At 45.9% G+C, this 13,149-nt stretch overlaps 1 protein-coding gene across 2 annotated transcripts in view; it reads right to left on the reverse strand.

Annotated features, from left to right (window-relative positions):
• The window catches only part of GADL1 (glutamate decarboxylase like 1), a 384,680-nt gene that overhangs the window by 134,931 nt on the left and 236,600 nt on the right, over positions 1 to 13,149 (reverse strand). The window lies entirely within an intron of this gene.

The raw sequence follows: 13,149 nt of genomic DNA on the forward strand, positions 1-13,149 counted from the left end.
CCTTACAGTGGTGGCCTTTGGGTTCTTTATGGTGCTGGTAATTGGGCACTATATAGGATAGAAAAATTATGATTGATCGATGATTGATCGACGATTGGGGACTGACCCGGACAGGTATGTGCACCACGAGAGAACCTCACTATATGCTGCCTTCAGCCTGTGGTCCTAGCCACTCTCTTCTCTTGTCTTTCTTTTCTATTCTTCCCTCCCTCCTTTCTATTTCCACACACTTGATTCACTCTTTGACTTGCCTGCCCTTTCTTTTTCTTCCTCCTCTCCTTTCCCATGTCCCTTATGCTCCCCTTTTTTTTCTTCCCTCCCTTCCCACCCCTTTTCCCTCCCTTCCTCCTTCTCCCTCCGTTCCCCTCTCCTCCTCAAAACCCCTACCACCTTCTTAGTCTTAGGTCGACTCACGCTTGCCCCTGATCCACTTATATGTTGGTCCCATGACAACGAGTAGGTGTCGCTCAAGCTAGCTCCGTTGGATTTCAGAGGTAATTTCTCACTTAGATAACGACTGTTTCTCATGTCTGTCTATTACCTCAGACCTGTGTAATTTTAGCTTGATTGTATTTACTGTGGGAGCTCATTCCGGATGTCGTGGGACGATGTTGACACCTGTGACTATGTTTCCTGATTTACAATGTTGTAAGTACTTGTTCATACTGACGAGATGTTTCTTCTATTGCCCTGTTGTCATTGTTGTATATGATACTTAATGATAATAAAAAGATATTTTGAAAAAAAAATAATTATGATGTAGCATTTAGAAACTATATGGAACATTGAATATGAAGAAATTACTCATAATTATCATGTGCTTAGGCCTGCCTAGGTTGCCCAGGGCCCCCATCCAAAAGAGGGCCCCTGAACATATTTACATCCATACTCACAATACTGTATTTAGCCGCAATTTGCACAAAATTTTGGAAAAATCGCCACATTTTTACCGCGATTGTGCGCAAATCACGGCAAAATACAGTCAGGGCCGGATCTGTCATTTTTCAGGCACTGGCAGGGCTGATTACCTTAGTAGGTCGTACAGGAGTAATTACTCACCTCCTCCCCCTAGAGAGGGTATTATAGATACAGAGTAGGAGGTTCCTGTGCGGGACCGCCCTTTTTAGGGCGGCCCCCCCGCCTAGGCCTAGGGTCGACTCTATAGGGTATAATAGGGTAAGGATAGGTTCCCTAGGGCCCCATCAACCAATGTCAACATCCCCATAGGGCTATCCATCCCCCCCATGTCGCTTACATAATTACACCCTGAACAAAATATATACAAAAATAGCTTTGGTGCGTGATCTGGCTGATCCCTAATACCTTATCTAATAACCTAATCAAACATTACTTTTTTGATACACCTTATTGGAATATAATGAGCTCTCTAGCATATACAGGTACAAATAGTGAGCCATTATTCATCAAACTTGCCCTTAAATCTAATGATTCAAGTCCCTACTATGCAGCATACCTGATCTAATATAGTGATATACCAATGTTGGGATCCGCCGTTGGGGATTTACTAACTTCACTTGTTAATTTAACTGTCACTCCCGGCATCTGCTTTCATTGGTGTCAGCGCGGCGTGTGTTTGTTTACAATAGTTACGCACGCCCATCTGGTTGCGTCACAGAGGGCGGTGCGCGCCGCGCTGAATAAAGCAGCCCTGCCGGCGGAAGTGACGACAGACGCCACATCTCACCGCATCAGGTGAGAGTGTCCGGACACTTCCGGCACCCAGCGGAGAGCGGGGACGCGTCTAAGCACTCTGCTTACAACTAACCGTGAGTTGCATACAGTCTGTTAGAACACAGTACTGGTCTATCTCTCCACAGGGAATATGTTCAACATCGATACCCTCATTTTTTTGCAGGTGGAGATCACGGAGGCAGATTGCCCCAGACTGCAACTATATACCACGTGTGACTACTAGGGAAAGCCTATATTATTTCTCCCCACAGGTTCCTAAGCTGTATAGGCTCCGAATGAGCAAATTCTGTAGGGATAGAAGAAATATTCTTTTTTACAGGCACCCATGTCAACTTATGTGATATTATTATCTATCATGATAGCGGTCTGATCATTGAGCTGGAATTTTCTTTTAGCTGTAATTGTGGAGCTAGTAGGGATATAACAATCCTCTAGCAAATTATTTATATGATCACTGTCTATACCTCCTGAGGACACCTGCTCAGTACCAGCAGGTAGAAACGCGTTGTGGTTTAAACTATTATCACCCTGTGGTGTGCATGTGCCGCCTAGGGTGATTGGTTGCACTGGACTGGCTGGGCTCTGCAGAGGCCAGTGTAGACCAATGATACTAGTGATCTAACAAATATCATTTACACATCACTAAACACTAAAAATAACTTTTTTAGCATTTTTGATAAATTAAAAGCTAAGTTTTATATAAGCACATCCCTGGCACATAGTATTTGCCCTATATATCAGGGCTGATTACAACCCTGACTGGCAGCAGCTATGGGACCCATGGCCATACTAACATCCTTATGCTCTAAGGCCACAGGCTGGTTTAGACCTGCAGGAGTGAGTTGATGACATCACAGGTCCGACACAGGCAAGCAGGATGTAATCTCTTCATTGCACCCTTTGTGTCAGATCTCAGAGGTCACCAGCGTGTCCCCCCTGTCTCATAGACTGCAGGTCTAAACCAGCCTGTGCCGTCTGTGGGGAGACACTAAGAAAAGAAGAGTGCAGAGGAGAGCCTGGAGAGCAAGAGGGAGATGACAACTCTTCTCCCTCTGCTCTTTACAAAATAACCAGTGCTATTATCCTGTCAGCTAACACAGGCACTGCTGAGGAGGAAGGAAGTGTGAGGGCTGTCCCCCTCCCCCAACAACGGTGAGCCGGACTGCAGGCAGTGATGGTGATGGATAGAGATGAGCGAATTTCTGAGAAATTTGATTCGGCCGAATCAACGGATTTTCCGAAAAAAATGTGGTTGGTTCTGACTTTATTTGCAGCGAATAGCTATTAAAAATGGCATTTTCTGGCCTACAGAGAGGCTCAGTAGGGGTGTAGAACACTTTGCCTTGTCCAAACACACATAGGGAGTGTGCTCTGTTAGTGAAGTAATACTGTTATTCAGTATGACATGCAGATTACAGGCATTGCTATTAGAATCACTACCGCAAAGCATCTGGATGTGGCAGATTTTTTTAAAATCATTTTTATTCACTTTAATTTGAATTTATTTAAATTTTTTGATTATCCATTCCGGTGAGCATCGAGCTGGCGGTCCTACGCCATGCGAGATACCACCTGTTCCAGCCCCTGCCTCTCAGCTCCTCCCTGACTGGGAAAGTGGAATGTTTCATTTAATCAGTTATGCAAGCTGTTTCATTGGATTCTAGTGATAATTCCACAGGTAATATGACGTCAACGGCCATAGGGCCTCAGCCTTGAAAAGATTGCAATGATTAAATTTTAAATCTTAAATTTTAAATTTTAGATTTATATTAGATTCCCAAGTTTAATGTCCCAGCGTTTACTTTGAACTATTACTGTATGACCACAGAACCCAATCTAACAAGGAGTCACATGGCAGCACAATGACAGAGCCTAGAGGTGACAGCAGCATGAGTAGACCATAATCTGGCAGAATGACACAGCCTGGTATTGGCGGCAGCAAGAGGAGACCATATAGTGGCTGAATGAAACAGCCTGGAGTTGGTGGAAGCATGAGGAGACCATAGGGCTTTACAATTCCTAAGATTAAAAGATGAATTTTCAAATTTAAATAGAAGATTTATATTAGCTAGTGTAACCATAATTATTTTTAGGTAATGTCCCAGGCCCAGCAGCATGAGTAAACCATATTGTAACTGAATGACTGTTACGCCTAGCGCTCCGGGTCCCCGCTCCTCCCCGGAGCGCTCACGGCGTCTTTCTCCCTGCAGCGCCCCGGTCAGTCCCGCTGACCGGGAGCGCTGCACTGTCATGGCCGTTGGGGATGCGATTCACACAGCGGGACGCGCCCGCTCGCGAATCGCATCCCAGGTCACTTACCCGTCCCGGTCCCCTGCTGTCATGTGCTGGCGCGCGCGGCTCCGCTCTCTAGGGCGCGCGCGCGCCAGCTCTCTGAGACTTAAAGGGCCAGTGCACCAATGATTGGTGCCTGGCCCAATTAGCTTAATTGGCTTCCACCTGCTCCCTGGCTATATCTGACCTCCTCCCATGCACTCCCTTGCCGGATCTTGTTGCCTTGTGCCAGTGAAAGCGTTTAGTGTGTCCAAAGCCTGTGTACCTGAACTTCTGCTACCCATCCTGACTACGAACCTTGCCGCCTGCCCCCGACCTTCTGCTACGTCTGACCTTGCCTCTGCCTAGTCCTTCTGTCCCACGCCTTCTCAGCAGTCAGCGAGGTAGAGCCGTTGCTAGTGGATACGACCTGGTTGCTACTGCCGCAGCAAGACCATCCCGCTTTGCGGCGGGCTCTGGTGAAAACCAGTAGCCTCTTAGAACCGGTCCACTAGCACGGTCCACGCCAATCCCTCGCTGACACAGAGGATCCACTACCTGGAAGCCGAATCGTGACAGTAGATCCGGCCATGGATCCCGCTGAGGTGCCGCTGCCAAGTCTCGCTGATCTTCCCACGGTGGTCGCTCAGCAATCGCAGCAGATTGCCCAACAAGGACAGCAGCTGTCGCAGTTGACCGCCATGTTACAGCAACTTCTGCCTCTGCTACAGCAGCAACCATCTCCTCCGCCAGCTCCTGCACCTCCTCCGCAGCGAGTGGCCGCTCCTAACCTCCGCTTGTCCCTGCCGGACAAATTTGATGGGGACTCTAAACTCTGCCGTGGATTTTTGTCTCAGTGTTCCCTGCATATGGAGATGTTGTCGGACTTGTTTCCTTCAGAACGGTCTAAGGTGGCGTTCGTAGTAAGCCTTCTTTCAGGAAAGGCCTTGTCTTGGGCCACACCGCTCTGGGACCGCAATGATCCTGCCACAGCCACAGTCCAGGCCTTCTTCGCTGATTTCCGGAGTGTCTTCGAGGAGCCAGCCCGAGCTTCTTCTGCCGAGACTGCCCTGTTGAACCTGGTCCAGGGTAATTCTTCCGTTGGCGAGTACGCCATACAATTCCGTACTTTTGCTTCTGAACTATCCTGGAATAATGAGGCTCTCTGCGCGACCTTTAAAAAAGGCCTATCCAGTCGCATCAAGGATGTGCTGGCCGCACGAGAGATTCCTGCCAACCTCCAATAACTCATCCATTTGGCTACCCGCATTGACATGCGTTTTTCTGAGCGACACCAAGAGCTCCGCCAGGAAAAAGACTTAGATCTCTGGGCACCTCTCCCACAGCATCCTTTGCAGTCTTCGCCTGGGCCTCCCGCCGAGGAGGCCATGCAAGTGGATCGGTCTCGCCTGACCCAGGAAGAGAGGAATCGCCGTAGAGAAGAAAATCTCTGTCTTTACTGTGCCAGTACCGAGCATTTCTTGGTGGATTGCCCTATCCGTCCTCCACGCCTGGGAAACGCACGCACCCAGCTCACGTGGGTGTGGCGTCTCTTGGTTCCAAGTCTGCTCCTCCACGTCTCACGGTACCCGTGCGGATTTCTTCTTCAGCCAACTCCTCCCTCTCAGCCGTGGCCTGCTTGGACTCCGGTGCCTCTGGAAATTTTATTTTGGAGTCGTTTGTTAATAAATTCAGCATCCCGGTGACCCGTCTCGTCAAGCCGCTCTACATTTCCGCGGTCAACGGAGCCAGATTGGACTGCACCGTGCGTTACCGCACAGAGCCCCTCCTCATGTCTATTGGACCCCACCTTGAGAGGATTGAGTTCTTCATTCTCCCCAACTGTACCTCTGAGGTCCTCCTCGGTCTGCCATGGCTCCGGCTTCATTCCCCCACCATTGATTGGACCACCGGGGAGATCAGGAACTGGGACTCTGCCTGCCACAGGAAGTGCCTCTCCCCCCCTCCCAGTCCCGTCAGGCAAGCCTCTGTGCCTCCCCATGGCCCCCGTCCTGGTGTCACACTGCCCCGTGCCAGGCCTCGCCCTCTGCCCTCCCTCCCCATTCCCACTCCTGCTGTACTGCCTGCCGTTGAGGAAACCCTCCATTCCTTCCCGGTGTCCTCATCCCAGGGGAGGCAGTTACCGGACAAAGAGAAGGGGAGACCTAAGGGGGGGGGTACTGTTACGCCTAGCGCTCCGGGTCCCCGCTCCTCCCCGGAGCGCTCACGGCGTCTTTCTCCCTGCAGCGCCCCGGTCAGTCCCGCTGACCGGGAGCGCTGCACTGTCATGGCCGTTGGGGATGCGATTCGCACAGCGGGACGCGCCCGCTCGCGAATCGCATCCCAGGTCACTTACCCGTCCCGGTCCCCTGCTGTCATGTGCTGGCGCGCGCGGCTCCGCTCTCTAGGGCGCGCGCGCGCCAGCTCTCTGAGACTTAAAGGGCCAGTGCACCAATGATTGGTGCCTGGCCCAATTAGCTTAATTGGCTTCCACCTGCTCCCTGGCTATATCTGACCTCCTCCCATGCACTCCCTTGCCGGATCTTGTTGCCTTGTGCCAGTGAAAGCGTTTAGTGTGTCCAAAGCCTGTGTACCTGAACTTCTGCTACCCATCCTGACTACGAACCTTGCCGCCTGCCCCCGACCTTCTGCTACGTCTGACCTTGCCTCTGCCTAGTCCTTCTGTCCCACGCCTTCTCAGCAGTCAGCGAGGTAGAGCCGTTGCTAGTGGATACGACCTGGTTGCTACTGCCGCAGCAAGACCATCCCGCTTTGCGGCGGGCTCTGGTGAAAACCAGTAGCCTCTTAGAACCGGTCCACTAGCACGGTCCACGCCAATCCCTCGCTGACACAGAGGATCCACTACCTGGAAGCCGAATCGTGACAATGACACAGGCTGGTGCTGGCGGCAGCATGAGGAGACAATATGGCTTCATAATCCCTAAGATTAAAGATCAAATTTTAATTGAACATTTATGGTAGCTGGGGCTACCATAAAAATGTTTAGGTAATGTTCCAGACCCAGCAGCATGAGTAAACCATATAGTGGCTGAATGACACAGCCTGGAGGTGGCGGAAGCATGAGTAGACATATAGTGTCTGAATGGCACAGCTTGGAGTTGGCGGCAGAATGAGAAGAACATATAGTGGATGAATTGCACATGAGGAGAACATATAGTGGCTAAATGGCACAGCCTGGAGTTGGCGGCAGCGTGAGGAGAACATATAGTGGCTGAATGGCACAGCCTGGAGCTGGCGGCATCTTGAGGAGAATATATAGTGGCTGAATGGCACAGCCTGAAGTTTGCGGCAACAAGAGGAGACCATATAGTGGCTGAATGACAAAGCCTGGAGGTGGCAGAAGCATGAGGAGACCATACATGGCTGAATGGCACAGCCTGGAGTTGGCGGCAGCATGAGTAGACCATATAGTAGCTGAATAACATAGCCTAGAAGTGGCGGAAGCATGAGGAGACCCTATAGTGGCTGAATGACACAGCCTGGAGATGGTGGTAGCATAAGGAGACCATATAGTGGCTGAATGGCACAGCCTGGAGTTGGCAGCAGCATGAGGAGAACATATAGTGGCTGAATGGCACAGCATGGAGGTGGCAGCAGCATGAGGAGAACATATGGTGTCAGAATGAGACAGTCTGAAGGTCTGAAGGTGGTGGCAGAAGCAGTATCAGGAGTCCTGAAAGTGACCCAGTGTTGCGGTGGGTGGCAATACCAGTACCCGGTGATGAAGGTGGTTGAAAAAAGGTCTGATGGGGAGGAATGTTTGTAACTGGGGAGCAGCACCTTAAATCTGTTTGGCACTATCCATATTTGTGAAGTGTTTGTGTGACACCATGGTCATTCTACTCTGATGCATCAGGCAATGGTGGGTGGAAATCCTGGCTGATCCATGCCTGATTCACCTCCACAAAGGTCAGGCTCTCCACATTTTTTGTGGCCACATTTTTCGTGGCCGCACTAAACACCCGCTCTGATGTCACACTACTGACCGGGCAGGACAGCTTTTCTTTCCTTCCCATTGTTAGGATGTCTTGCAAATGGGGGGAACACTTCAGGAACCGCTTGACAACCAGATTGAACACATTTGCCATGCAGGGCTCATGGCTCAGCCTTCCTTGTCATAGCTCAAGGACTGGCCCACCTTCTCTTCCACAAAATTGTGCAGGGCTGGTACTGCCTTCTTTGCAAAGAAATGACGGCTTGGCGCTCTCCCCCTCGGCTCGGCACAAGCCATCAGTTCTCTGAAAGATGTCACTTGTGATAAAGTGGATGACCGTGTTAACCAATCGATCATGGCAGATGGGTTGCTGATACCGGGAGATCAGGCCTCAAATTGCTGTTGGGAAAAGGTTCCCTTCCAATAAGAGAGACCTGGAGCAGTTTGCAAAGGAAGAGTGGTCCAACATTCTGGCGGAGAGGTGTAAGAAACTTATTGACGGTTATAGGAAGCAACTTATTTCAGTTATTTTTTTTTCCAAAGGATGTATAACCAAATATTAAGTTAAGGGTGCCAATAATGTTGTCCAGCCGATTTTTGGAGTTTGGGGTGACATTATATCCAATTTGCTTTTGTTCCCTCCCTTTTTTGCTTTAGTTCCAATACACACAAAGGGAATAAACATGTGTATAGCAAAACATGTGTTACTGCAATCCTCTTCTGTGAGAAATACTTCATTTTCTTCAAAAATTTCAGGGGTGCCAACATTTACGGCCATGACTGTACAGTACGAAGTAAGTGGGGGTATGATTAAATATTTTAACCACTCAGGACACAGCTGGGTTTTATTTTTGCATTTTCATTTTTTCCTCCTCATCTTTTGGGAGTCATAACTCTCATATTTCCATCCACAGACCCATATGATGCTTTTTTTTTTTTTGCGTGACCAATTGTACTTTGTAATGACATCACTCATTTCACCATAAAATGTACAGAAAAGCCAAAAAATGATTTTTTGGGGGGGAAATTAAAAAGAATACCACAATTTTGCAGCTTTTGGGAGGTATAATTTTTAAGCAGTACACTTTACATTAAAAAGTCCATATTTTCTTTATTCTGTAGGTCAATATGATTAAAATGATCCCCATGGTCACATGCTTTTCTATTATTGGACTGGTTTTAAAAATAAAACTCATACTTTTTAACAAAATCAGCACGTAAAATTATTCTGACCCCTATCTGTAATTTTTATTGGTTTCACTTTTGCATATGTGTGACCAAAAGGCAGCAATTTGAGTTTTTTTGTTTCTTTTTACGTATACACCATTCACTGTATGGGATCATTAAAATTATATATTATTTTAACCGGGCACCAAAAGCCAGAAGAAGACCAGGACCGGAGAACGGGACTGCGATATTGGCGGCACCAGGGGAGCGGTGAAAGGTTAGTTAAAGTTTATTTTTTTTATTCTGACATAGTGGATAATTTATTATTTTTTTTACTGAAGTTCTCCATCAGGGTACATTCACATGCTCGTAACTAGCAGCCGGTTTCCCACTGCAGAAAAACCTTTGCGGGTTACGCTACTGTTCATTTTAATGGGTCTGCAAACTTGCCACTATTACGGACTGTCCGTGTGCCCAAACAAGTGCATGATAGCGTAACTTGCAGTAGAAACCTACTGCTTGTTACGTACGTGTGAACATTCTCTTAAACACAGAAAATATTTACTATGGATCTTAGATTTCGTCTCTAATACGTTTGTGTTATGGCCTTAGATGCTTCTCCCCTCATTGGGATCTCAGGCCGTATTCACATGGTACGTGATCAGTGACCTAGTGCTGTGTATTCTGTATCACAAAACAGAGGAAACCATGCAATGCAATTCGGGGGCCCCATTTATCCCGGGCCTGCCTGCCTCGTGCAACTCCAGTTGGCAAAATAGGTTGTCGCAATAGATGATCAGGAATCATTCCTGTGCACACTGGTTGTGTTTATGTCAATGTATCTGCTATACAGTGCCTTGTGAAAGTATTCGGCCCCCTTGAAGTTTTTGACCTTTTGCCACATTTCAGGCTTCAAACATAAAGATATAAAACTGTAATTTTTTTATGAAGAATCAATAACAAGTGGGACACAATCATGAAGCGGAACGAAATTTATTGGATATTTCAAACTTTTTTAACAAATAAAAAACTGAAAAATTGGACATGCAAAATTATTCAGCCCCCTTAAGTTAATACTTTGTAGCGCCACCTTTTTCTGCGATTACAGCTGTAAGTCACTTGGGGTATGTTTCTATCAGTTTTGTACATCGAAAGACTGAAATGTTTGCCCATTCCTCCTTGCAAAACAGCTCAAGCTCAGTAAGGTTGGATGAAGAGCATTTGTGAACAGCAGTTTTCAGTTCTTTCCACAGATTCTCGATTGTATTCAGGTCTGGACTTTGACTTGGCCATTCTAACACCCGGATATGTTTATTTGTGAACCATTCCATTGTAGATTTTTCTTAGCGTTTTGGATCATTGTCTTGTTGGAAGACAAATCTCTGTCCCAGTCTCAGGTCTTTTACAGATTCCATCAGGATTTCTTCCAGAATGGTCCTGTATTTGCTCCATCCATCTTCCCATCAATTTTAACCACCTTCCCTGTCCCTGCTGAAGAAAAGCAGGCCAAACCATGATGCTGCCACCACCATGTTTGACAGTGGGGATGGTGTGCTCAGGGTGATGAGCTGTGTTGCTTTTACGCCAAACATAACGTTTTGCATTGTTGCCAAAAAGTTTGATTTTGGTTTCATCTGACCAGAGCACCTTTTTCCGCATGTTTGGTGCGTCTCCCAGGTGGCTTGTGGCAAACTTTAAACAACACTTTTAATGGATATCTTTAAGAAATGGCTTTCTTCTTGCCACTCTTCCATAAAGGCCAGATTTGTGCAGAATACAAAGGATTGTTGTCCTAGGGACAGAGTCTCCCACCTCAGCTGTAGATCTCTGAAGTTCATCCAGAGTGATCATGGGCCTCTTGGCTGCATCTCTGATCAGTCTTCTCCTTGTATGAGCTGAAAGTTTAGAGGGACGGCCTGGTCTTCGTAGATTTGCAGTGGTCTGATACTCCTTCCATTTCAATATTATCGCTTGCACAGTGCTCCGTGGGATGTTTAAAGCTTGGAAAATCTTTTTGTATCCAAATCTGGCTTTAAACTTCTCCACAACAGTATCTCGGACCTGCCTGGTGTGTTCCTTGTTCTTCATGATGCTCTCTGTGCTTTAAACGGACCTCTGGGACTATCACAGTGCAGGTGAATTTATATGAAGACTTAATTACACACAGGTGGATTCTATTTATCATCATTAGTCATTTAGGTAAACATTGGATCATTCAGAGATCCTCCCTGAACTTCTGGAGAGAGTTTGCTGCACTGAAAGTAAAGGGGCTGAATAATTTAGCACGCCCAATTTTTCAGTTTTTTATTTCTTAACAAAGTTTGAAATATCCAATAAATTTTGTTCCAATTCATGATTGTGTCCCACATGTTGTTGATTCTTCACAAAAAAATTACAGTTTTATATATTTATGTTTGAAGCCTGAAATGTGGCAAAAGGTTGAAAAGTTCAAGGGGGCTGAATACTTTCACAAGGCACTGTAGTCCCAAACCACATTGCCCCAGAGAACCATAACATTTGTAAAGCTTCAATGTACATTGACATATAAGTTAATTATATATAACTTGGCATAACTCAGAGATATAATATCACTATATACAGTATTACATAAGAAACAGAGCCCCACCCACTGGTACTTTTCTTACTGATTTTGACTACATTTTGCACTTTTCCCTACATTTTTCTTTTTTAACAGCTGCTCTGAGCTATCAGATTTTCCAGAGCTCAAATTAACAACATTTTATGTGGGAGCATCAGTAAATATGTTGGGATTTTTTAAAACTGTCTGGGACACATTCCTTTTGTCAATGACACACCCCTTTCATTGCGTGTGATTTAACTGTTTTTTCGGCATGCATAAAGCTTAAGCTCCTCCGTGGTGCTCAGCTTTAAGAGCATAGTGTGTACACAATCCAATAATTCAAATAGAAAATGAGGCGGCACTCACTGATTCTGTTTTAATTCCCTGGTTGGACTCAATTTCCTGGTTGGACTTGATGGACATATGTCTTTTTTCAAACATACTAACTATGTAACTATGTAATATGTTCAGTGCAGTGTCATATTAAAACAGGGTGACGACAATGCTAGCAGTGCCAGCTTGGTTACAACCGTCTCATACACACAGGTGTATTTCCAAAAACCAATGTTTGGACTTTGTACTGCGCTGAAGATATTACAACACTATGCAATGGAATCGGGGGGGGGGGGGGGGGCTCTATTTCTATTTGCATTACTATACTATTTAAACCACTGTATGAAAAAACAAAACAAAAAGGAAGTTTTTTTTTTTTAAATACTAGCTCGGTATGTCTAGCACTAATGACCATGCTTTATGTGAAGTCACTCAAATCACTCGATTTTCCCCATTCTAATGTGGATTTTCATAGAAGCTTATCAACGGAAAATGTACTCTTCTGATTTTTATACTGCACTCTTGGGTCACAGGTTTAATTCCATATAAATCATCAAATTATATATGTCTTTAATAAAGAGAACATTCAATTATATACATTTTTAAACAAGCTGCATTCCCTTGAAGCCCAATTAAGTTCCCACATGCTTTTATTATAAATCTGAACAAGCAGAGAGGTAGCAGACAATACTATATACAAACATCCTATTTATGCTGCAGTTTTAATATAATTGCTGCCACCAGTGTTTTTAATCACCCAGCCTATTTTTGTGTAGGTGTGATAGATATAAATACCTTCCCACATTGTTCCTCTTTATCATACTTTTAGACCAGCTGCTGTTGCTGGCATTAATGATTGTATAGTGTAGCACCTGCTAACAGAAATGACAGAGCATACTAAATGTCTTGCATTACTCCAAGTTTTATTAATAATGAGAAATGTTGCAAATCATATTGGGCTGTGATAGGAAATTCTTTCACTCGGCACAATGCAAACCAAACCAATCTCTGTAATGATTCCTATGGTCCCCAAAGAAATGCCATCTGTTTTCTATGCCTTTTGCTTTATGATATAAGTTGGCTGCTCTGTACATTTCAGCTATAAAAGTTGACAGTATTTTAACAGTGT

Source organism: Hyla sarda, chromosome 5 (genome assembly GCF_029499605.1).
Source record: "Hyla sarda isolate aHylSar1 chromosome 5, aHylSar1.hap1, whole genome shotgun sequence".
Classification (NCBI taxonomy): Eukaryota; Metazoa; Chordata; class Amphibia; order Anura; family Hylidae; genus Hyla; species Hyla sarda.